Source organism: Protopterus annectens, chromosome 1.part1, assembly GCF_019279795.1.
Source record: "Protopterus annectens isolate FY-2018-M chromosome 1.part1, PAN1.0, whole genome shotgun sequence".
Classification (NCBI taxonomy): domain Eukaryota; kingdom Metazoa; phylum Chordata; order Ceratodontiformes; family Protopteridae; genus Protopterus; species Protopterus annectens.
The window spans coordinates 759,952,953-759,980,217 of record NC_056726.1 but is presented as its reverse complement, the minus strand read 5'-3'; the positions used below and the strand labels follow the sequence as shown (position 1 = coordinate 759,980,217).

General features: G+C 39.7%; 1 protein-coding gene across 1 annotated transcript in view; it reads right to left on the bottom strand.

The window, feature by feature from the left end:
- KIF24 (kinesin family member 24) overlaps nucleotides 1-27,265 on the bottom strand; it is a 2,255,161-nt gene that overhangs the window by 2,131,892 nt on the left and 96,004 nt on the right. The gene's annotated exons all lie outside the window — the stretch shown is intronic.

Genomic DNA, 27,265 nt, shown 5'->3' with positions numbered 1-27,265 from the left:
ATGTATCAGATCAGGGGCACTATGGGAGGGGTGTTGGCATTTAATATCCCTGTGTAACTGACCTATAGCAAGTATGTCTATTTCAGATGTGGTATCTCAGCCTCCTCTTGTAGAAGATACATGGGAAGCCTTTGTGGGGTTCTCAGCCAAAGAATGTTCATCAGGCTCCGACAAAGCTGTGTGTACATCCACTGGGCCTCTGCACCTGGGGATGTGGATGATCCAGCCCATATGGAGTATCACAGAGAATGCAGTATCATCAGACTGTGACATATGCATACTGGCATAACTGTCAGCTGTAACTGCCATTCTGACATCAGCTTTCTGTTGCTTATTCCTTTGTTGCCCATCACCACTGCACCATATAGATACATAACAGAGAGTATGCCATAGTAAGCCCAGATAAGTATACTAGTATTTTACTATTCTGTCATGCATACTAAAATTTGTAAAACAGATTCATATAAATTGTAGACACATATATCTTGCTGAACAAAATGTTGCACTTGTCAGATTCAAGGTGCCTACATTACCAGCATTCATATTCTACATTCAGTACATTTGCATGCACTTTGTATGGCAAACTGTAATGGTCAGTACCAGCCTGGTGCTTCATTAATGAAGACTCAGATGAGCTGTTTGAGAACTGCAGCCGCATCCAGGCTACTATCAAGAAGCAGGGGCTGTTCCTCCAGGTTGGACAATGCCACCACCAGGAGTTCCTATACCTCTGTTAATCTGTTAACTGCTTTCCTGTTGATGGTGCTCTGCTCAGCAATATTAATGTGCCTTGCACTCAGCCCATGAAATCAGATCACTCACTCACCTATGAACCTACTGCAGTGAACTTGTATGGTCAGACACAGTGTCACATCACACACACTAGGTCCAGACATATTTGGTCCCTCTTTTCTGCCTTTTCTACCAAGAAGACTCGTACCATGCTTGTGAAAGGTATGAAAGGGTACACTATTTCCTTTCCACTGAACTTTTGAAGCCTCTGTCTTCTTCTAGTAGCCATTACTGTACCTGTATATGTGGGGAAAACATGTCACAGCACTCTCCTCCTCATGAAAGCATATACATCTGCTGTCACATTAAACTGAATGTTACATATATATCCATTTCTGTACCTGTATACACCAATTCCTTCATATATACAGATATGGATATATATGTAACATTCGCTTTAATGTGACATATATATCCATTTCTGTACCTGTATACACCAATACCTTCATATATATGGTGCCTGTTGTCAAACCCGTGATTTTATGGAATATCTACTGTAGACTATCCATGACTTTAACCGTTATACCTATAACAACAAAGTATATGTCCCCATTCCCTGACAGACACCTGCAACAGTACAGTTATGCAACATGTACATTACCAACCTATTCCTCCTTACGTACCCTTATAATGACTTCAGCTCCATACGAGTAGAGACACTATTTTCAAGCACTGCTATGCAGATTGTTAGAACTTACCATAATAAGTCCACTTTATACCACAATAATCCAAGCCTATTAGCACAACTAGTATGCTAATTATGCAATGTGTCGTTGATTCAATTATAAGGTCTTGCAGCATTATAAACCTCTTTCAGCATGAGCAGTGTACAAACCATCCAACCCACTGGCAGATTTGTCTTTGCTTATATGTTGACACAGATGCTTACACAGCCACCAAGCAATACAGGTTTGCATAATATGTGATTCAGGAATGTACCCAGGCATCCTTAGTCCACCATACATCACCTTAATTTGACTAACTCAGTGTAAATGACTGCTTCAGCATCTTCAAAATGCAGGATTATAAGAAGTGCTAGTTCAGTCATTCTTTTTTTTTTTTTAAAACAAGTTTATTGTTTTAACATATAAGAGAAATATCATAACAATTTTATACAAATAATTAAAAATAGGTATTATTATAATATTCAACAAAACAACTAAAGTATTTACAAAGACATCCACTACAATCAGATCAATTAATTAAACTAAAATACTGTGCTATTGAAATTAGAATTTTTTTAACAAATTTTGTAAATTATCCCATACAATAAAATGTGATGTTTTTCTAGTTGTTCTCATTCTAATTGTGCTTATTTCCATATGACACATTATATTCATAACATTTTTAAATTCATTGAACGAAGGAGGTGTATCTGAAATCCAATTTCTAGTTATTATTTTCCTAGCCACTGCTAGGATAGACCATAACAAGGGAAGCTTAATCTTTTTAACACATTGAGGTACAGGTGTGTTGAATAATATAAGAGAGTTAGAAATAATGAAATTATCTGTAAAAAGAGCCTGCAAAAATTCATTAATTGACTTCCAGTATTCTTTCAACTTCATACAGTCATAAAACATATGAGCCCAGTCAGCATTAATTTCTACATTACATCTCTTACATAGATTATCTTTATTATTAATTTTATTCATCATCAAAGGTGTATAAAAAGATCTATGTAAAAATTTCCATGTATAAAGTCTCCAGACAATGGAAGATGTAGTTCTATAAGCAGATTCCAATATATATTGTTTATCTTGTTGAGTTGGTGGGTCCCCATTAATAGAGGTGAAATAATTCCAGTATGAATCTACATTGTAAAAGTTTCTTGTCTGATAATTTTATGTATATATGAAAGTTTACCTTTATCAGAAACTTTATGCTGTAAATTTATTATCAAGTAATCAATCAGTTTTGGAATAGATTCTTTAACTGTTATAGACATTAGATCTATTCTATCAATGAGATGTTGTCTAAAGATCTGAACCTCTAACCAGCAAGTTTCTCTTAGATCAAATTCTTGTTTTAAGAAATCTAGATTTTTAACTTTATTATCAGATATCAGCTGATACCAGTACTTTAGATTATTATCTATAGCTAAATGAGCTCCTTCAGAAGTAGATGACATAAGCATACCCTGAGTATAAATTATAGGGAATACAATAAAATTCCATTTCCTATACTTAGGGTGCATGAATATAAAGTTACGATAACTAATAATAATATTTAATGGGTAACAGACCATATGTTTAGGTGTAATAGGTGAAGTACAAAATTCCTTTAGCAACCACAACATGGAGTTATTTATAATCATATTTTTATGTGTTAAGGAGATTTTCATGAAGTGCATACTACTAGTTCAGTCATTCTGATGACACAGTCAGAAAGATAGATACCAGGTATATTACGGCCTTTGTTTTGTCCACAGCCACAAGCATTTAGCATTCTGGAGAATGCAGGCAAAGCAATAATGACATGAAGTAGTACCATGCTGTCCATTAATAGGAGGCACATGTTCAGAAACATAAGCCAAAGATGTACTATACAGCTTTTTTTCTTGCATTAATATCCTCTGTGTTATATGTTTTTGTTTAGCAGAACTTGTTTTTTCATTACAGCATTAGCTTAAAATGGTGGGCTGCCACATACGGCAGGAAAGCCCATCAAATTGGTGGAGTTAGTATTTTTAGGATATCTTCCAGTCTATATCTTTTATGGGATCACTGTAATATGCATCACTTCAAAAAAATTTATAGTATCATATATATGTAGGTCCAGTGAAAGAACAACAGGAGGTTTGACCCAGTCAACTCTAGACTCCACCTACTGCTGGAGCTAATACCATGCCAATGGTGCCCTCAGAGTCTCCCTCTCGGTTGAGGGGGTGAAGACTACTCTTCTGAGGGCAGACAGGCAGTGCTGTTGAGAGCTTATCTTTAATTTGTCATGAGCCAGCCACTTGTCAAGAAAGCAGGGATGGAATTTATAAAGAGCCTATGGAGCACTAGCCTGGGTGCCTACTTTGGTCATCTGGAAAATCTCCTAGAGTAAACAGCAGATTTATTCAAGAAGTAGGTTCCACTCACTGGTCAGCGAAAAGACAAATGGGCTGTAACATCAGCTTCCCAAGACCAGACCAGCATCATGCAATATCCCCTTCCTGGTTACCCCTTCCTACTGTGCCACTCCCCAAGCCACAATTATTGTCCAGTTTTCCCCACCATTTGCCTGTCATCTGTGTGTCTGTGTCCATCCCTTGTCCACCCTACGTTTTGTACGTACACCAAACACATTTATCTGTATATTACATGTTTAAATGTCTGTACCTACTACCATTCTTCACCCCTTTCCTTCTTCAACTTACCATACATATCTTCTCTATCTATCCATCTCTCTTCATATGGAAAAGGGGGGTCTTCCTCCACTTTGAATTTCCCCCGACAGTTCTCCTTGTGCATTTTCCTCTGCTTGCTCTCATCTCCCTTTCTAGATATCCATTTTTCTCCCCATTTATTGAACAAATAGGATGGCAACATGTGTTTGGCCAACCACACTACTGTACAGAGCATCTGCTTTGTTGTCTATCCTGCACTACATTTAGCTACCTGCAGAAGGCATTTAAGGTCATCCATGCTTCTGAGAGTTGCTGCTTATAATGCCACTTTACACTCTCTCATGCGTCATACATGCGTTCATTTGTACAGTGCTGTTACAGTTCATGTGCACACCTATTACTCCTCAACTCAGTGCAGTGCTGCTTGGTTTTGATTTAAGTTGTACAGTGTTCGGTATTGCCAGTGGTATGCTTCCATTGATTTATAATTAGGTTTTTGCCCCAATGCACACCAATGCTCCTTGGTGCTAATGCTTCATAGGCTCTTTATGAATCCCATCTCTACTTCTTTGACAGCTGGCTGTCTCACGACAAAATAAAGACAAGAAAAACACAAAAACAATGTAAAGGTTATTAATTGTATCCTATGTTGTGGGATAAACAGACTTACACTTTTAGAAGATCTTTCTCAGCACACAAGCAAAACTCATATTTATGTATGTGACTATGTGTGTATGCACAGCGAACAGATTCTTACACCAGATACAAACTTCACAGCAAACATAGTTTACCCGTCATTTACTGGATAACCTGAAGGCCCTATTTATTTAAGAAGTTATTCACCCCTATCCCATCATTCATCAGTATTCATAAGGAAGATCTCATGCGTCTCCAATCCATTACCAAATCCAATCAGTATGTATCTTACTTCCTCTTTAGGAAGGCTGTTTCACTACCCTTTTTGTAAAGTAATACTTCTCCCTCTCCCCTTAGCAGCCAACTGCATCTTCAGACTATGCAATCCTTTTCACATTCATTTTTGTTGTAATATGGTAATAAGCTGGGCGTGGCTAGGCTTTAAATGATTCTGTAGAGTACCTAAAGGTTTCTTTCATGCCCCTTTCCTCAACACTATAATGACAACTCCTTTTAGTCTATCCCCATATATGTCTTCCAGTGCAGACCAAGCACCACTTTTGTGGCCTTCCTCTGAAATGCTTCCTCAAATTCAATGAAAAATATTAGGTCTCTAGAAATGATCACAGTTCTCTAGATCTGGGGGGGAGGGTCTTACCAACTGTCTATGAGAAAATAATAATAACTGTTCATTTTCTACCAGTGATAGTTCTTCCTCTGTATGCCAGTACTTCACCAGCCTTTTTTCTTATACTGCATGCTTACTTTTACTTAAATGTACTTTACTACTGCAGCATATTTTTCATCTTCTATGGCTGTTAATACTCCCCCAAAAGAAATACTTAACCCTTTTCTGGGTTTCTGCTTCCCATATCCATTAACCTTGATTTATTTTCACTTAATTTAAGATGAAATTTTTTGCCATTCATCCAATTTTGCCAAGTCATTTTCTACCATTTTTCACCTTCTTTCTACAACTCCCATAGAATACCAGTCTTCAGAAAATGTGCACATTTTCCTTCTACAAGATCTTTTATAAAGAAGTAAAATCCAATGGTCCATGTAGTAACCTACGTCGCACCCCACTAGATACTTTTCTTTTATCCAAATAAACTACATTTAATCTTGGTCTTATTACCTAAACAATAATTTGACAATATTGCCACCATAAGACCTGATCCAAGTAATACATTTGCTAGTCTTTGCTTAATACTCTGCTAAAGTGTAACTACATAATATTAAAGCTAAAGTATAATTAAGCCATATCCATGATCTCTTTCTGATCTAAATCAGTGGTTGTTATCAATTTCATGCTGCCTTGGGTTGTGTGACCCTCAGGTTTTTGGATATTCTAGCCTTCTCTCAATTTGCAGCAATTCTATAATCTTAATGACATTATGTGTATTTCTAGCATGTGCATGGTTTTTCATTCTTGTGAATAAGAATCACACCTGCCCTCTTACAGGAATTACCACCTCCTGTGATTTACTAAAAGTTAGAATTCTTGGACTGTACATTTAACTGGGATGAATCTCATAAGGTCCTACCGTCTTGTGTACTTTTGTTTTTTCAAGTTCATTCATTGCCCTTTCCTCAATGAAATTACTCTAAGATCAATTCCCACACCCCTGCATCATGATAATGGTTACTAGTAAACTTCTTTCTCTGTCACTGTGTCTTCCCAACATCCATATAGTGTGCAACAGTCATTATCCCTCCTGATACCTTTCTTTGATCACATATGTATCATTCTAGGTTCATATGTATGTAGTAGAAATTATGACCACTATGGCCATTTAAAGCCTAGCCATGCATTCCAACCCTCTGACAAGTTCAGGTACCCCTGCTAGTGCAAGCAGGGGCTTGGAAGATGAAATATTTAGAAGCAGGGACCTGAGGGATGAACCAATTACAGACAGTGTGTCAGTTAGGAATAGATGCCAAACCTGGTTCCAGTTCCCCATCCAGTTGTCAAAGTTAAACTTCAAATAGGTTAGGGAGGAACTCTGCTTCACGTGGATGGGAAGCCTGTTCCAGAGAAGGGGTAGTCTTATATCACAGACAATGTTTAAGTCTTTAGAACGTGTAATTCTGATGCCGTTTGTTTTGCGAATATGGAGGTCGTCAATCAGAGTGGGGTCCGAAGATGTCATGTATGCCAGGCATAGATCTCCCTTTAACAGCCTGTAGAAGACAGAATACAGGGATAGGGCTTTGAGGCAGTCTGCAGAGGAAATGCTATTTAATGCCTGTATACTTTCAGTGAAGAACCTCTGTGGACATTCCAACTGTTGGAGGTGTCTGGCTTGGTATTCACGGATAGGTCTGAGGAGTGCCAAATACAGTGGAGTAATGGCCTCCTTGAACCCAGATGCCATCCCTTTGTTTGTAAGTTGCATACCACAGAATGATTTTCTCACTATAGCAGACAAATGATGGTTGAAGGCTGGATTAATGTCCCCAGGTCCCAGACTATCGGGTCAACTGTTAGGGGTATGTTGTCAAGATGTTTTTCACCAGGTGTAGCAAACTTCCTAAAAGATACTATTATGCCTTTCTTGGCATTTAGTTTTTAGACCATAGTTCTGATATCAGTTATTTTTCTGTCAGCCCTTCTTAGAGAAAATTACTGTCTGTTGAGGATTCTGTGACTGCTCCTAATTTACAATCATCTGCAAATTTGGTCAGTCAGAGGCCCTAGATATTGGATTAACTTCAGAGAAGTAGATGCTAAAAAGAGTGGTCCCAGGACCAATTCCTGAGAGACTCTGCTGGTGACTGGCCTCTTTATAGAGGTGGACTTTCCAGTTCTAATTTCCTGGGTGTTGCCTGTGAGAAAGCTAGCTATCCACCAGGTGATATTTGGGCTTGCATCTAACCTCTTGAGTTTGTCAAAAATGCCCGAGTGAGGTATTGTGTCAAATGCCTTGGCCAAGTGAAGGTAGGCAGTGTGAAACATTTTGTCCTCATCTACTGCTTTTGCAACCTTCTCAAAGAATTCTACCAGGTTGAGAAGGCGTGACCTGCACCTGAAATCTATTGGGTTGGGTCCAGTGTCTGGAGGCTTCCTGTGTTATTACTCATTTCCATGATAATTCTTTTCATGGCATTGTATAGGAGATTAGTGAGACTTTTGGGTCTGTAACTTCCAGGGTCCACAGATGGTCCACCTTTCTGCAGAGGGATGATGGCTGACATTCTCCATTCAGGAAGCACAAAGCCTTATTGAAGGTTACAGTTAACTAGTGATTCCACAGGACCTAATCTGTTGTGTACATTTTACTCTCCATTTCTGGATTTTTTTTTCTGGTTAGTCCTTTGTTCTTCAAAGTGCCCCAATTGGTTTCCTGATATTTTACTTGGTATACCATTCCATCACCTTACTCTTTTTCTTAAGTTTTCTTATTCTTCCTAAACAAAGTTTTTTTTTCCATTCAGACACCTCATTTGAGAATAAACAATGTTTTCCTTCTTTAATCATCATCATCATCATTCTCTTTCGGCTTTTCCCGTTAGGGGTCGCCACAGCGGATCATCTCTTTCCATTTCTTCCTATCCTCTGCATCTTGCTCTGTCACACCAACCGCCTGCATGTCCTCTCTCACCACGTCCATAAACCTTATCTTAGGCCTTCCTCTATTCCTCTTACCTGGCAGCTCCATCCTTAGCATCTTTTTCCCAATATACCCATCATCCCTCCTCAGCACATGTCCAAACCACTCTTGCTTTGTCTCCAAACTGTCCAACATGAGCTGACCCTCTAATATACCGATTCCTAATCCTATCCATCCTAGTCACACCGATTGCAAATCTTAACATCTTTAACTCTGTCACATCCAGCTCTGACTCCTGCCTTTTGTCAATGCCACTGTCTCCAACCCATATAACATAGCTGGTCTCACTACACTCTTGTAGACCTTCCCTTTCACTCTTACGGATACCCGTCTGTCACAAATCACTCCTGACACTCTTCTCCACCCATTCCACCCTGCCTGTACTCTCTTCTTCACCTCTCTTCCACATTCACCATTACTCTGAACTGTTGATCCCAAGTACACCTTTACCAACTCTACTCCCTGCATCCTCACCATTCCTCTACCCTCCCTCTCATTTACACACATATATTCTGTCTTAGCCCTGCTGACCCTCATTCCTCTGCTCTCTAGAGCATATCTCCACCTCTCCAGAGTCTCCTCAACCTGATTCCTACTCTCACTACAGATCACAATGTCATCTGCAAACATCATAGTCCACGGGCCTCCTGTCTGATCTCATCTGTCAACCTGTCCATCACCACTGCAAATAAGAAAGGACTCAGAGCTGATCCTTGATGTAATCCCACCTCCACCTTAAACGGATCTGTCACTCCCACTGCAGTCCTCACCACTGTCACACTACCCTCCATATCCTGTACCACTCCTTCTCTGCCACTCCCGACTTCCTCATACAATACCACAACTCTTCTCTAGGCACCCTGTCATATGCTTTCTCCAAGTCTACAAAGATGCAACTCCTTCTGACCTTCTCTGTATTTCTCCATCAACACTCTCAGAGCAAACATTGCATCTGTAGTGCTCTTTCCTGGCATGAAACCATACTGCTGATCACTAATCATCACCTCCCTTCTTAACCTTGCTTCCACTACTCTTTCCCATAACTTCAAGCTGTGACTAATCAGTTTTATCCCTCTGTAGTTACTGCAGCTCTGCACATCACCCTTATTCTTAAAGATAGGTACCAAAACACTTTTTCTCCACTCCTCAGGCATCCTCTGACTTTCCAAAATTTCATTAAACAATCTAGTTAGAAATTCCACTGCCATTTCTCCTAAGCACCTCCATGCTTCCATTGGTATGTCATCTGGGCCAACAGCCTTTCCATTCTTCATCCTCTTCATAGCTGCCCTTACTTCCTCCTTGCTAATCTGTTTCACTTCCTGATTCACTATCCCCACATCATCCAACCTTCTCTCTCTCTCATTCTCTTCATTCATCAGCCTCTCAAAATACTCTTTCCATCTACTCAACACACTCTCCTCTCTTGTGAGTACCTTTCCCTCACTATCCTTTATCACCCTTACATGCTGCACATCTTTCCCAGCTCTGTCCCTCTGTCTAGCTAATCGGTACAGGTCCTTTTCTCCCTCTTTAGTGTCCAATCTCGTACAACTCTCCATATGCCCTATCCTTAGCTTTGCCACCTCTCTCTTTGCCATGCGCCTCATCTCCTTATACTCATGTCTACTTTCTTCATCTCTTTGACAATCCCACTTCTTCTTCGCCAGTCTCTTCCTCTGTATACTCTCCTGTACTTCCTCATTCCACCACCAGGTCTCCTTGTCCTCCTTCCTCTGTCCAGATGTCACACCAAGCACCTTTCTAGCAGTCACCCTTACTAGTTCTGCTGTAGTTACCCAGCTATTCTCCACTGCCTCCCAGTGCCTGTCTTAACTCTTCCCTAAACTCCACTTCACAATCACCCTTTTTTAACTTCCACCATTTAATCCTTGGCACAGCTTTCACATTCCTCCTCCTCTTCTTGATCACCAACGTCATTCTACATACCACTAATCTATGCTGCTTAACTACACTTTCACCTGCCACCACTTTACAGTCTCCAATCTCCTTAAGACTGGCCCTCCTACATAGTATATAATCAACATGTTTTCCTTCTTTAAGATTTGCAAAAATAGTTTCACGTGTTGCTTCTGTGATGGTAGTTCTGCTGTGTCCCCATTGCTTTTCTAGCAAGCCTTTACTCTTATCAGTTAGATAAAATGATACAATGCCTCAGAAAAACTAAGTCAGCTCTCCTGAAGCAAGAACTCACTATGACAGGGTGAAATCTGCATTTAATTGATGGTGAACCACAGTGTTTGGTGATCACTTTCCCAAGACGCACTTCTAGCCTAGAAAGTCTTTCTCTCACAGTTTGAGCTCCAAGGTTATGTTTTCTCAAAATGGTTCCAGTTCTAACTGGCAGAGAACAGCCTACTGTAGTGGAACAAAATATTTTGCTTTTATGAGCGTCGCCAGTCAAGGAGCCAGAATTCACATCTAGCAATGTAAAGTCTTCCATCACCAATACCTTATTGTTCCCTGCCATTATTTTCTTATGCTACTCCTATCTGTGGTGAGAGAATCTGTGCAAAAACCTTGTGTGGACTGTTGTGCCATTTCAAGTCTTCAGCTTGACCCAATATGCTTCCGCTTCAACATTCTGTCATTTTTATTCCTCTCCTTTTCATGCAAGACTAATATCTCCTTAGGTTTTGTCAACCCTGCCCACCCTATAAACTGTGTACCCTGTATTTCTGCATCACTGCCATTGCTCCCAGTATACCATGTTTCTGTTATTGCCACATCAAAATGATATTTTCTGTCCCACATTGCCATTTTTTTCTACTAATGTAATTGTTTCTGCTTTATTTCAGTATATTTTATCTTTGCTTTCTCTCCATCAACCACTTCATCACCATACTTGTTCTCATTACTAAAGTCTGCAGTTACCTTTATAACCAGAAGGAGAATTTGAGAATGCTCAGAAAACTTCTCTGTACCTCATATCGGGTAGTTTGCATGCTTTAAAACCTAACAGCTAAACCTTTCACTTTAGAATACAGCTTCTCATCTCAAGCAGCAGTAGACCATCACACAAGTATAGGCCTGCTTTTCTCCAGATGGATTCTCATGACACCAACCTCTCAACTGTATACCAGTTCAATTTACTGAACCCATTGATGAAAAGTAACTTCCTGCATTGTTCTGATCCCTTCCTCAATCTGATAATGTGTAATCTTTGGATAATATGATGTCTGCTGTCTTCAAGAAGGTGCTGCCTCTCTGCTGTTATTTCTCTTACGTGAAGGCCTTTGATTCCTTTTAAAGAAAGACACAAAATGTGGCACAACAACATAAGTACTGTGAGGCATATGCCTAAACAAGTCTGAATAGCAACATTTTCACCTTCCTTGCTTTTTATTTTCTGTGTGTGTGTGTTGTATAAACATGTGAACGAATACATACACTTACTACATGTCTACTGCAATAGGTTCATATAGCAATAACCCACGCCTGGGTGTGGACAATGCTGGATTTACCCACGGTTGGTGTGGTTTGGTCACAAGGGCAAAGCCTGAGTGGCCAAACAAAGCCAACCGTGGGTAAATCCAGCATTACCCACACCCAGAAGTGGGTTATTGCTATTATACAATGACATTATTTAAGAAAAAAAATAATTACTTTTCTTGACCAATCAGCGTGCACGTTTTTGAATATTAATAGGGGGTCGTTGTATAATAGGTATATACTAAGCTAATGACCACCAAGACCTTTATAAGCCTAGCCATGCAACCAAACCCAATTGTGTCCGTGTGTATCATGGCTATTTATTAGGAGGAAGTTTCTAGAGGTTATGTGGGGGAAAATACATTTGTTTGGGCAACTATATGTTTTAATTAAAATGCATGATCACTGGAGAATTACAAAAGGGTATTAGATCATCATTTAATAGCAATCAAACATTTCAAGGACCTTCCTTTATTTTTGAATAATTTCACATGTAATAAAATATATTAGCTTTCTTTCTTAACTATGCAAATGTTGTTTGTGACATAAGCATTTTCATATTTGCATGGTAAGTCATTCAACTTAGCAAAGGTATTTGTAAAAACAGCAGAAGAATCCCTTTTTTCTATGTAGAACGTATGGATGGACTGCCAGGATCAACCTGCATAGCTCTGAAATTAATATCCTGCATTTGTATATAAAGATCAACAAAAATATCTAAATTATAACATACATGCTGAACTGTGCAGCCTTTCTTGATATACACATGAGTAAGCTAGTTAGAAACAATACAAGAATTGTTTTCTCACCAAAATGGAGTGCTCCTGTAAATTTTTCAGTTAAAATTACCTACAGCTATGCAAAAGCAGTAAATAATGGAAAATGGATCCCTAGCAAGGAAACATTACTCCTTCCTTGTTACGGTGTGGATGCCCAGATAGGCTGGAAAAGCTCGGGCTCCAACTGTTACCTATTGTCTGTTTTCAAAAGGAAACTCCAGATAGCAGTCATCAAGCAAAAATGTAGATCATGAACTGTAACATCTTGTAAATAAACAAAAGAAGTTTAAATAATTTAATTCAGGATTTCTAAACTTCATTTTACAACAACACTAAATTAGATGCATTTCTAGTTACACTATCTATTAGGCACTCTTTCGTATTTTCTTCAGTCCCAGCTATACCACCACAGTATCCTCTGCCTTATCAAGTCTATGCATTTTTGACATCAGAGACCGAACATGCCTTCACATTTAGTTTTAGGCTAAATGATAATTATAACTTAAGTAGTGTCTGGATTCAGAGACCCAACAGAAGGTCATTACTCAGCTACATATGAATGCCCACATTTTAGTCTACTAGTGCAGAAAAGTAATCCCAGTATGTCACTCCCCACATGCTCATGTGCGCGTGCGTGCACACACACACACACACACACACACACACACACACACACACACACACAAAGCTTTATGATGTGTCCCAATGTCCAACATGTACTCCGGCCATGTGTGAGCAAGACGAGCTTAATTCTCCTATCTCTCCACAGAGAAAAATACATAAACAAGATACTCATACCTCCCTTCTTCAGCAAAGATTGTAGACAACATTTATGGAACTGTACACAGACTACCAGACTGCAACCCCCAGAAAATTGCATACATTATCTTACAATGTACAGTACTGGAAATTAAAAGAAGATGTCTCGGTAAAAGATTAGGATAGCAAATCCCCTTGACCCAAGACCTATCCAGACATTATGAAGACAATGTTCAGAGTTAGTCCATACTAATACTGTTCACTCCAACTCATAGGTAGGTACTAGGCTATTGGCCCTAGGGCCTATATAAGCCTAGCCAAACGGTACCCTGGCTTTTGCCACCCAAGAAAATTATTTTCTTCTGCCCCTGTCAAGCAGAGCCACAGAACTGATCCCCGGGGTGAATTTCCTATCTCCCATCCAATCATCAAATTTTTCTTGAAGAGTGCTAATGAGGAGCTTTGTTTGATATAGATAGGTAGTTTGTTCCAGAGTATGGGAAGTTTCTGGGACAGGAATCTATCCCTACCAGCATGTTCTGTTTATTGTGGTGACAAGGTTTAGGTCCCTAGAGCATGTAGCTCGGAGGGATTGGGATTTCTTTACATGGAGCATGTCCAACAGCTCTGGGTTTGACATAGCTTTGTATGTTAGGCAGGGATCGCCTCTGAGTAGGCAATATGCGACAGAGTAAAGCTGAAGTTTTTTGAGACTGTCTGCGTAGGGCATCTGTTTGAGGCCGGTAATCCTCTTTGTGAGATATTTCTGCGGCCTTTCCAGTTGCTGTAGATGTCTTGTGAGGTACATACCAAAAGGGGCATTGTACTCTATAATGGGTCTAATGAGTGAGGAGTAGTGGGGAACAATGACCTATTTTTTCCTGGATGAAAAACCTTTTGTGATGAGGTGTGCCACGTAGAAGGATTTCCTGACTACTGTGGCGATGTGATTATCAAAGGAGAGACTACTGTCCACCTGTGTTCCACGGTCTCTTATCACACTTTCGGTGTTAAGTAGACTGCCGCCTATGTGGTAGTTCATGGGTACAGAGTTTTTACGAAAAGGGATAACAATGCACTTTTTGGCATTGAGCTTGAGGCCATGGCTTTGACACCAGGCATCTTTCTCGCTGTGGCCCTTTTGTAGGATGTCCACATCGTTAGGAGTTTTGATTATGGCTCCTAGTTTGCAGTCATTTGCAAACTTTGTTAGCCAAAGACCTTCTGTGTTAGCCTGCACTTCAGAGAAGTAGATGCCAAACAGGAGAGGACCTAGGACTGAACCCTGTGGTACTCCACTTGTCACTGGTCTGAAGTTGAATTTAGAGTCTGCTACTTTCACAGTGTGGGTTCTGTCAGTGAGCCATTTGGCAACCCATCTTGTGACATAGGGATTTATACCTAGTTTAGTGAGTTTGTCTATAATTCCAGAGTGGGGGATGGTGTCGAAAGCCTTGGCGAGATCTAGATAGGCTGTGTGTACCACCTTACCCTCATCTACGGCTTTGGTGACCGCTTCAAAGAAGTCTATCAGGTTTAGGAGACATGATCGGCCTTTTACAAACCTGAACTGGGTAGGGTCCAGAGTTTGCAGATTACCAGTGTCATTGTTTATAAGTTCCATGATGACATGCTCCATAGCCTTGCAGACCCGGCTCGTCAGGCTAATGGGGCAGTAGTTCCCGGGGTCCATGGTGGCTCCCCCTTTGTGGAGTGGGATAACCGATGCTGTGTGCCATTCAGTGGGCACAAAGCCTGAGGTGAGGCTATGATTGAACATGGTACTTAGGTGGGGTGCCAGTTCGTTCTGTAGTTCATGTAGAACACAGTCTGGGATGTTGTCACGTCCCATGGATGCTGTGTTCTTGGCTTTGGAGAGTGTGTTTTTTTACCTGTGCAGCCGTGATTACAGGTACTTTGCATTCTTCCGGTATAGAGATAGGCCCTTTAGGGGATGAGAGAGGGGTAAAGTTAGCACTGAACCTATCTGCCAGGATGTTGGCAATATCAGTTGGCTCTGTATATTTAGTGCCATTGTGCTGTAACTCAGAGCAGATTTGAGTGTTGCCATTGAGATTCTTGACATAGCTATAGAATGCTTTGTAGTTGCCTTTAGAATCAGTGGCGATTTTGTTTTCGTAACTAGCTTTGGAGGATTTTATGAAGGATCTCAGCTTCTTACTGAGGCTGACCACGGAGTTCATCCAATCATGGGATTTTACTCTTTTTTGAAACAGTTTCTTTCTTCTGTTGTAGAGTTTGTTTATAGCAGGGGACCACCAGATTGGCTTCCTTTTTTTGGAGGATAGCATCTTGGTTCTGTTAGGGATTGCACGATCCATGCACTCATGTAAGTGCTTATAAAGTGCAACTGTATAGGATTCAGCAGTCGTATCTCTATTGTCCGTCAGCATGGGTGTTGTGAAGTTTGCCACTTCTGTCTTAAGAAGCATGAAGTTGGCTTTGGAGAATTTTTTTACGGTGGTTTCCCTAATGGGGGTGGGGGTGGGGGGCAGGGGCGAGATGTGGATGTCTAGGGTGATTTAGCTGGTGGTCAGATCTGACCAACGAGGAATTGACCTCTGGTGTGGAACATCGGTTGCCCATGTTGGTAATGACCAGGAAATAGTCAATATCCTGGCTGGAAATTTAGTGCACATTTTACTCTACCCACATTTAACATTATTCCACAGATTACACAGTAGCAGCCACCCCTTTAATTACCATGAAAAAAGTCCTTCCAGCATTCTTCAATGCACCTTATCTGTGGGCCCTGTTAACATGTTAGGCTGCCTTATTATCAATACCAAATATGGTCCACCCAAACTCTTACTTAAACTCTTTATTCTAATCCTCCCAAACGGTTACCCTTCTGAAGTCTGGAAATACCCATGGTAAGTGAGTTGTACAAGTGTGTCTCTACAACAGATCCTGGTAACAATAAACCCATTAGGCTTACTAGTCTCATATGCAAAGCTATACAACACATCTCAGACCTCATTAACCTGGAGATGACTCTCATTAATTTGGCTTTGTCAAAGGAAGGCCCCACTTCTTTAAACTCATTCACTTATTTGAAAAAAGAGTCACCATAGTAGTGGATAGTAGTTAGGTGGTACATACAGTACTATACAGAACTGTACAAAGCTTTTAACACTATTCTCCAGGAAGGCATTACTGATAAACTTGCAAATCTTAATATAAATCTTTATGTTGTACAGTTGATCACCAACTTGTTGTCTGACTGAACCAGTGTGATCAGAGCTGCAGGTACCACTTCTGAAAACAAAAAACAAAACCTGTGTCATACCACAAGGCTTAACTTTGGTGTTTCTCCTATTTAGTATGCATTTGTCAGAAAAACACTCCTGGAATATAGTTCGCTCACTCTGTAGATAAATGTAAATTGGAAGTTGTTAATCAACTTTCAAAGAAATTGTTCAGATTATGTTAAATATGAAAAAAAATATATAATATTGGTAAACAAAACATGTTCCCATACTATATAGATGATTCATCCACATCCAATCAAACATGGCCATAACAGAACTAGGCAGCGTTGTTGATAATTCCTTATCTTCTTCTGACCATCATGTCTCTACAGTATTTAGCTTGTTGTCTGACACATTACAGTTTTCAAAGGTATCTTCCCTAAAGCCAAAGAAGTCCTAATTCCCTCCTACTCATGTTTTATCAAAACTGTTATTGAATATAATGCCCCTTTTGACATGTACTTATCTAAACATGTCACTCAACTTAAGAGAACTTAGAGACTGCAAACTAAAAAGATACGTGGCCTCAAAAATCTGTTATCAGGACTGATTAGCAGCCCTTTTTCTATACTCAGTCTCTACAGACTCCCCCATGGAGACCTGCATCCAGCCTTACCAGCCATGAAAGAACCAACCCTCTTTGACCTTTGATTGTTTCAAAGAACAAACGGTTCCTCACATCAGAGGTTAAAGAAACTAAACTTTCATCAGTGGATAAATAAAACACACTGTTAGATTCATAACTCTATATATCTCCCACCTCTTGAACAAATTTTCACTACATGTCAAGCAGAGTAGCACCCTTGCTACCATCAAGGAAAACCTAGGTAATTAGACTGGTGGCCTCAAAGTCTCCCCTAGTTTAGCTTGTATTACCCACCTTGAGACTGGAGGGAACTTTTGAATATGGTTTATTGATCAGGCTTGTAATGGTCTGCAATCTGATTGCTCAGTTTTCAACTATGAACCTGGAATTACAATATTTAGAAGACTAATATAAGGAATGAAACCCATACTGGACATCTAGGTTAACAAAAAGTATGAAGGAGAAGGTAGAGATTAATGGCATATTAAACACTGTACTATTTTCATTCTTTCTCATTAATTAAATACTTGGAAATGGTACCATTCTTTCCCAGTTTAGTGGGTGACAATGTAGAACTACAAGCAATGGCAAAATATCTTGCAGGGGGTACAATCTCTAACAGGATGGAAATTATTATTAGGACAGAAAACCATACAATGTTATCTCAGGATATTTCAGAAGTGGTCAAAAGCACTGCAGGTGGCATCCACTACCTGGCAAACTTAAGATTTGTGTACCTACAACTCACAAATAAGTAACAATGCAATGATGAGTTATCTACCATGAGCAAATTAGTAATGGTTTTGATTTATTATAACAACCACAAGGTGGCAAGACAACAAAAGAAAGTAGTGGGAAGGTTTTGCTGACTACTAAAGCATAGAAAGGAGCTTATATAATAGAACAAAATAGTGCTGAGATGCTTGCATGACAAAAAAGTAGTACTGACAATGGGTCTATATTAGAACATCGACTTTTTAAAACATCGACTGTTCTAATATCGACCCCTATTCAGCGAACGCTGACAATATTGAACATGCAGAACAGCGAATTTTTTTCCCAGGGAAAAAATTTGCTGTTCCGACAAACATACAAACAACACAAGCACACCAACAAACAGCAATCCACACACATACACCTAAAATCCTACATCTAACCCTACACTAAACTGTACATACACCACTAACTAACCACTTACCTTAACCCAAACCCCAACACTAACGTCTGTCACTATTGCACACTCACCCGCGCCCTAACCTTAACTCACCTACCCTGCCATAACCCTCACGTCCACACAATTGCACACTTACCTGACCTGCGCCCTAACCCTTACTTACCTACCCAGTGCCCTAACCCTCATATACACACAATCGCACATTTACCTGATCCCAACCCATACCTTTCCACCACAGTGCTGAAAATAGCGAAGCCACAGGAATGGCCAACCAAATTCCTTCCCTAGGAAGAAATTCGGTGTTCCATAGCTTCGCTATTTTCAGCGTTCGCTGAATAGGGGTCGATATTAGAACATTTGAAGTTGTGAAACTTCGATGATCTGATATAGACCCATTGACAACATATTTTATCCCTCAACCAGTTTACTATCGCCAACTCCATTATTCACCAGCCAAACAACTGCCCCACACTTGCCAACCTGATTCAACCTCAATACAATAATAAAACATTATAATCATCCAACAAACTCCTACTAAAGGTAACCAAATCTAACAATCACTTCGGTAATTCTCTGTACTCCTGACAAATATCAAAAATCTAACATAACAATATTTGAAACTACACTTTTACAAGATACTAACCCTGGCGAAAATAACATATATTTTTTACTTTTAAGAGAGAGTATGGAAGTATTCATGTAAATAATGTAAATATGTTGCAAGAATATTGTTAGAATTTCTGTTAGAACATCAATTGTATACCTTTTGAGCAAATGTTCTGCAATGAATAAAAAAAAAAAAAAAGAAAAACAATAAAAAATATTATTGAAAAAAAAAAAAAAAAAAAAAACTGGAACTCTACCTCCCAACACATAGTCAACAGTACCAGCATTCCCAGGTTTAAACTTCTCCTCAAGGAACAATTAACCAGAAACTGGTTTTGCTCTTGATCTACCCCAGGATGATTCTATAATATCTCTACAGAACTTCTCCCCCACCTTGCAACTAATTTGCTTATTCATCAAGCCCTACCACCTCCCGTTAATACCCTCCCTTTAGACTATTTCTTTTTCTCTCATTCTTGAAGACATTCAACAAAATAATACACTTATTATTCAAGATATTCAACAAAATAATACAGAGTGTCCTTTCCAAAACGTATCTAAGTTTTAAGCTAGAACTACTCTTACTTACCTCATTGAGATATACTTGGAAAATGCAACGTTATGAATGGTTTATATTTTGTGTTCAAATGCTGCATACCACTCTACTCGATGCTAACATATATACTGTGTTTTTCTCCTTGAAAATACAACTAACTAATATGCTAGTGTCAGACATGTCAGTGTTCTTGCTTATGTCCAACATGTCACATTATTAATTGATACTCCTGTTACCATTAATTTTTTTTATATTTTTATATTTGTTTTTGTATACATGATTTCTGGATGTATCGATTGTAAATGTGTTGAATATACTGGAGCTTTTCTCCCTGGACTCTGCCGAAAAAGGGTTCCTGGTCCAGTCAGACATTCTTGGTAAAAAATGTAAAATAAAAATGAAACAAATAAATACATTTGTTATCTGAAACCAAATTTAGGAGGCAGACCTAAGATACACCATTCTAAAAAAATATAAGTAAAAAAACGATTTTTTAAATAAAGAATGCTTTTTATTCAGTCACTCTAACAGTAAAAAAACAAAAATAAGGAAGAAGAGTGAAAACTTTGTAAAAGAAACAGACAAGCTGATTTCAGAAAAGCAATAGAGGTTGGTTTTGCTGATTCAGGTAATGAGGTATCAGAAGAAATAGCAGGAATTAGCAAAACCAACCTTGAATGCTTTTCTGACATCAGCTTGTCTGTGTTTCTTTTGCAAAGTTTTCATTCTTCTCCTTCGTTTCTTACTTTTTAGAGCAACTGAAGAAAAAGCATTATTTAAAAAAATATATTTTTTACTTGCATTTTTAGTTAAAAAAAAAATAAAAAAGGTGGGAAGTCACCAATGCCAGCAACACCTACATCAAGCAGGAACCAATCATTATTCAATTGACAGAACATCAGACAGCTCAGTGCAGCAAATAGCATGAAAGAACCACAGAGAGACAGCGCCACACAGCCAATTTCAATAAAAAGAATTCCAATAATAATAAATAGAAATATTTTAATGAATAATAACAACATTCTAATAAAAATAATTAAAAAAATAAGTAAAAAAAGATTTTTTTAATAAAGATTTTTTAATTTAAATCGCTCTAAAAAGTAAAAAATAAGGAAGAAGAGTGAAAACTGTGCAAAAAAAACACAGACAACCTGATTTCAGAAAAGTATGTGAGGTTTGTTTGGCTGATTACGGTAATGAGGTACCAGAAGAAGTAGCACGAATTAGCAAAACCAACTTCAAATGCTTTTCTGAATTCAGGTAGTCTGTGTTTTTTTCACTCTTCTTCCCTATTTTTTTTCTTTTTTAGAGTGACTGAATAAAAAGCATTTTTATTACATTTTTTTACTTTTACTTAAAAACTAAAAAAGGTGGGAAATCAGCAATGCAACATCCAGTGAGAACCAATCATTATGCAACAGCCAATACTTCAGCACCCTGGACAGCTCACTGCATTGAGGAAAGTGACTGAACCACAGACAGGCAGCGCCACAAAGTCAATTTCAATAAAAAAGCATTCTAAATGATGATGATGATGACTGATGATGATGATAAGTAAGTAGGCCTTAGGATATATGACACATATATGACTACACCCTTGTCCTAGGCAGATATTCAAGTAAACTAAAACCTGTTATTAAACCACGATGGCTAGAGTTGATATAAGTTCTCTCCTTATAAACAGCAAAAAAAAAAAATTCTGAGGTTTAAACACCTTGCCAGCAGCAGAGAACATTACTGCCTAACAGAAAGCTTGACTTTTACCTTCATGATGCTTAAAGAAAGCAACTGCTCTCCCCTAACAAGCTACCAACCAGAAGACCTTGAGAGTGACAGAGGGTGGATGATTTAGTGCTTATCCCTACTAGGCACATTTTCCGGGGACGTGTGCTACTCGCATTATGGGAGGCCAGAAAAACAAGTATCAAGAAGTCTTGTTTAGCCAAAGGGAAAGGTTCTACCACTGATGCCTGAACAGAGGACAGCAGGCAAACAAAGTACATTTTCAGTAGAACTACAGGCAGAGAAAATTCCAAGAACCACTTAGCCAGTGATAAATCGAACTATACACGGCAAAATAATAAAATTTATTTTCTCACACAGAACACTATAAAAACATACAAATACTCTAGCACCTCGGCTAAAAAAGCTTTCTTGGAGTTAATACATACAAGAAAGAGACCCCTTTTAAATAAGAAACACAATAATACCAATAAACTAATTATCCAATAAATACACATATTACAAAAGGGCTTTCCAAATGCATTCCCTATTCAAGCCCTTAGGTGTCAATGTATCAAATTTAAGAATAAAAATTGTTTCATTCTCACATGGGGTATTTGGCTAGGCTTGGAGTTGCCCACAAAGACAGTTAGCCCAGTAACCAGTACAGTACTAGTACTAATTTCCTTAGACAATTTTTTTTTTTTATACAAAAACATCTCGTTCATGGATTTGTTCTAAAGTACATGCCTTCAACTCTGTAAGCACGCCCTCCTGCACCATTTTAAAATGTATAGCAACTGGATTGTCATGATTTTTATTTTTTATCTCTGTAATGTGCTCCTGCAGTCTCACCTTAAAAGATATGTTTGTTTCCCCCTATATAGAAGAGACTGCAGGGGCAAGAGAAAGCATATATTACTCCTTTTGTGGTGAAAGTATAAGATGCAGGGTAGTATTTAACCCCATTAATTCTCTCAAAGAATCTCACTGTGTGTTTACATACTAAGCATTTTCCACATGCAATTGTTCCCAAAATTTCCATTGTCCTCTCAGGACTACCCCTAGAGGAACAAATAAACTATGAACCACCATGTCTTTAACACTTCTACCTCTCTTGTATGATATTAAATGAAATTTATATAAATTCTTAATATAATTTTACCCTTAAAAAGGAAAGCCCAATAATATCTAATAATTTTAACCATTTCTTGGCTAAAAACATTGAAAACAGTTACAAAATAAACTTTTCCATCTCCCCCACGTTCTAAACTATTACTACAATTTTTTAAATTCAATATTTTCTTCACCAACTAAAAAAGCTGTTTCAATTGAATAAGGGCAGACTTGATTGAATAATCAGCTCTTCACTATATCCTCTTTGTTTAAAAACAGTACAGGTACGCACAATTTCCCCCGTCAAACACTTCCGGATCACTATACAACCTGCTTACTCTTAACAACTCACCATTGGGTAAAGCATTTAATACATGTTGAAGGTGACAGCGCCTACTATCCAGGAAATGAGCTCTATTCTCAGATTTCCTATGTATTCTGATTCAGTATCAAGAAGTCATGTTTAGCCAAAGAGAGGTTCTACCATTGTTGCCTGAACAGAGGACAGCAGCCAAACCAAGTACATTTGTTGCTGGTTCTCAACTATATTTCACATCTTTTCAAAGCAGGCTTGCTTTGTTAGTCTGTCAAGGTATATGCCTTAACTATGTCTGCTTATCCTCCACACACCATTCTGCATTCTCAAAGCTGCCTGTAGCAGCTCCTCAAGGAGGGCCTACGTTTAAGATTTAAGATCTCCCAGCAAAAGCCCCACACTGGGACTCCAGTTTAGTACTAGAAAAGTTAACCATGCTACCCTTTCAGCCAGCTGTTTCATCCTCATCAAGATGTGGAAAACTGCCTTGTTGGTAGCCTTGACTTCAGCTACACGGATCTGTGAACTACATGAACTCATGTATAGAGAACCTTTCTTGGCTTTCAGTAGGGACGTGATCACTTTATGCACCAAGTCTACCTCCAAGCGGTGGTGACTGAACTCTTAAGGCAGGTCATTCATGTACCAGTTTTCTTCTGCTCACCACAAATGGGGGAGAAAAAAAAGAGTTGCATTGCCTTAATGTAAATGGACAGCTCAGATTTTACCTGGATAGAACAAAAAAATGGAAAGTCACAGTAGCTTTTTTGTTGTCTTTACAAAGGGAATAGAAGGGAAAACGGTCAACAAACAGATCTTTTCCACATTTATTGTTAATTGCATTGCTTTTTGTTATGTACCGTGGAAATCAAGTCCCTGTGAATGCCAGAGCACACTCTGCTAGAGCCACTGTTACCACGGAAGGTCTGCACCCAAACTTTTATGGAAGCAGCAGCCTGATCTTCAGTCTAGACATTACAATTTAGGTGTCAGGACCAGGGCAGAGTTTGCCATGGCCATCCTGCAGGGATTTTATTTTCCCTGCTCCTAATGCAAATCAACCACTCAACATTGACAAGCTCTGGGAGTCATCTCAAGAGTTGGTACTGCAACAATGAATCTACAAAGAACATAGTACAGTTGTGTTAGGAACTTAGCATAATCATAAGTGTTTCAGTAGTTTCCCATTTTGCAGTACATGTTCCCTGTCTCCATATGCTGTTGGGTTGGGTTCCCTATTGCCTTTCTCCACACTCTATTTCATTGAACCTTCAGATCCTTTTTTTTTTCAATCCTGTGGTGATATATTGAGCTAGTACTGGACAGGTCTTTTTAGGACCCTAGAGATCTGTGGATGTTCTTCATGTTTCACTGTTGCAGTCATCACACTTGGGTTGTCTGCCTGCAGGTGGCCCTCGGTCGGCCCAAGTGCCAGAGTCTTGGAATTTCTACGTCGGTTCCTGTCGCCTCTTCCATGGTGTCGGGTCATCGGGGGTGTGAAACATGCAGCCGACATCATTACATCAGTCTTTCTTGCCGAGAAGGAGCCCGAAGCAGAAGCAGTTCGCAAGTGCCGGTCAGCCGCTACCTGAAATTTTCGTTTTTTTGAGTTTCAGACCTGAAGTCTTCTAAGGCTAAGTACCCTGTTGGGGATTCTTTTTTCTTGCTCTAATCAGAAAAAATTAACAATTGTCTTGCCTCTGAAAAGCAAATACCTCACAGAGATTTTCATTCTTACTGTCACCTGTTTAGGCCCAGACCACAACGTCCCTCGCTGTTGGTTTTGTGTCTTGTTTAATGCCCGAACCATTCATCGTCGGGCTATTTTTGTAGCTAAATTCTTCTGCTCTCGTTTTCCGTATTCCAAAATGGCTTTGGTAAGGCATCCGACTACTGATCTTCCAAAAAAGAGCAAAGACAGAGACAGACCGCATAGGTCAAAAACTGCCAATGACACTTCCAGTAAGCTAGTCGCCAGTCCGCCGGTACTCAGTGAGGCGCCTTTGCAGCCCCTAATGCCCGCTTCTACAGATTCACAGGTTTCTGCTGAGACCCATTCGGAGTCCGGTATGCCACGAGATGCTTCTTCGACTATGGAACCTGTGGATGTCTCTACCTTGGATGGTTCCAGAGCCGCTGTGCAGGCACCGGCTTCTGAGGGTGTATTCCAACTTACCGATATTCATATTAAACCGACAACTTCATTTCCAACTAAAACTACCGAATTTCTCAGGCCCAGAGTTTGCACTACGCCTAGAAAATTGACGTCCAAAGTGCATGCTCTAGCTCCCATGCCACAAAAACAAATGCTTAGAATGGCTGAAAACCTTATTACTCTAATTAGGGGAAGCCAGCCTTCCCCTGCCAAAAGACAAAAACATTAATTTCCTTCTGTTTCTACAGACCAGGAGTCTGATGACTTTGACCCTTCTGATTACCAGGACATACCCTTATCTACCTATGAGGACTCAGATGCAGAGGAATCCATTCCCTCTGCTTCCCCTCCGGAGGATTTTTCTTTTGGTGAAACCTTGCATACCTTAAGAGAGCACTTCCTCTGGGAATGCCAGGACTATCCTCAGTCCAAAAAGAGACTCGGGGAATTTTTAGATTTGCCTCAGCACAGGCCTCTGGCTATACCCCCTGTCCTGGATATTGTAGATGATGTCTTCTTGGAGTCCAGTCTTACTCCTGACACCTTACCACCAGCTCCTAGAAAACCTGACAGGTACTACAAAGTACCTAACTCTCACAAATTTCTCTTTAGGAATCCTACTGCGGATCCAGAGACCATTTCCCAGGGACCTAAAGGCATTAAGGCTACTACAGCCAAAAACCCTACCCCTTCAGACAGGGATGCTAGAGCTTTAGACAGATGGTGTAAGAAGGTATACACCTCTGGAACTCTTGCCATCAGAGCTTTGAATTGCCAGTTTCACATGTTGAAGTACCAGCAACATATTATGGAACTAATTAAACAAAAAATGGTGCTACTTCCAGATTGAGCAGAAAATAAAGATTTACAAGAGTTAATGCATTCTGCAAACCAAGTTAGTAAAGGTACTTTGCAGTGTGGGTTTGATGCCTTAGAAGCATCTTGCAGGGCTGCTGTCACTGGGTCTGTACTGAGAAGGCATGCTTGGCTGAAGGAACAAGTCTTGCCTGATCATGTCAAAGCAAAATTACTAGATGCTCCATTAAATCAGGAGCGTTTGTTTGGCACAAAAGCAGAAGAAGTTCTTAAAAAGATGGAAGAAAAAGTGAAATCTATGCAAACCGTTAAAGATTTCTTACAGGTGCAGCCACCTAGATTCAGTAGGCATTGGCCTTCAAAAAACTGGTCTTTTCCAGTCCCTCTCAGGCCTTCTCAGTCCAATCCCAGGGCAAACATACCACCAAGACTACAGTCTCGGGATATGCAGAGATATAAACAATGGAGTGTTTCCACCTCAAAACCAGGGAGTGGTAAGCCACCCACATATGGAAAAAGTTCACAATGACTTTCTAGTTATCCTTCCCAGCCATGCCCAAGTACTTGCACCCCTAGGAGGAAAACTCGCCCTTCATGCAAAAAACTGGATGCCCATTACTCAGGAGTGATGGGTTCTAAATATTGTATCCCAGGGATACAGATTCTACTTCCACTCACTGCCAACTCCAAGCAGGTTGCCAGACCTTCCTCCAAACCAGTGGGCAGAGGTGCAAAAGCAAGTACTTTCCCTTCTCCATATCAGGGCTATTCAACCTGTTCCAGTAGAAGAGAGGGGACAGAGTTTATACTCCAGACTGTTCCTGGTGCCCAGAAAAGAGGGCTCTTGGTGCCTTATCCTGGCTCTATCTATTCTCAACACCTTTCTGTTGGTCCCAAAATTCAAAATGCTTACACTGCAACAGCTTCTTCCTGTGCTAGCCAAGGATGCCTGGTTAGTCACCCCAGACTTAAAAGAAGCTTATCTGCACATCCCCATAAGGGAGTCTTGCAAGAAATATCTACGAATCAGGGCAGGTTCTATGCACTATCAGTTATCTGCACTTCCCTTTGGCTTATCTACTGTGCCCAGAGTATACACAAAATGCCTGGCTCCAGCCATTGCATACTGCAGGCAGAGAAATATTCAAATCTACCCATACTTGGACAATTGCCTAATTCAGCCGGACAGTCAGGAATTGCTACTTCAGCACCTGGCATTTGTAAAAGGACTTCTAACTTCACTGGGATACACCATCAATGAAAAGAAATCACAACTGGTGCCCAGCCAACAAACTGTATTCCTGGGAGCAAGCTTGAACACAACTTCCCAGATGGCATTCCTCACTCCAGAAAAGCAGGTCCATTTGAAAAACTTTTTCAAACTAATGGCCAACAAAACCCAGCTATCTGCAAGTAAAATACTGCAAGCCCTAGGGTTCATGGCCTCATGCATTCGGCTAATTCCATATGCAATACTGCATATGAGGAAACTTCAGTGGTACTTAAAAAATTTCTGGTGTCAACATTCTCAGGACCTGGAAACAGTGATTCCTATCATACCTTGTCAAAGGGCAGA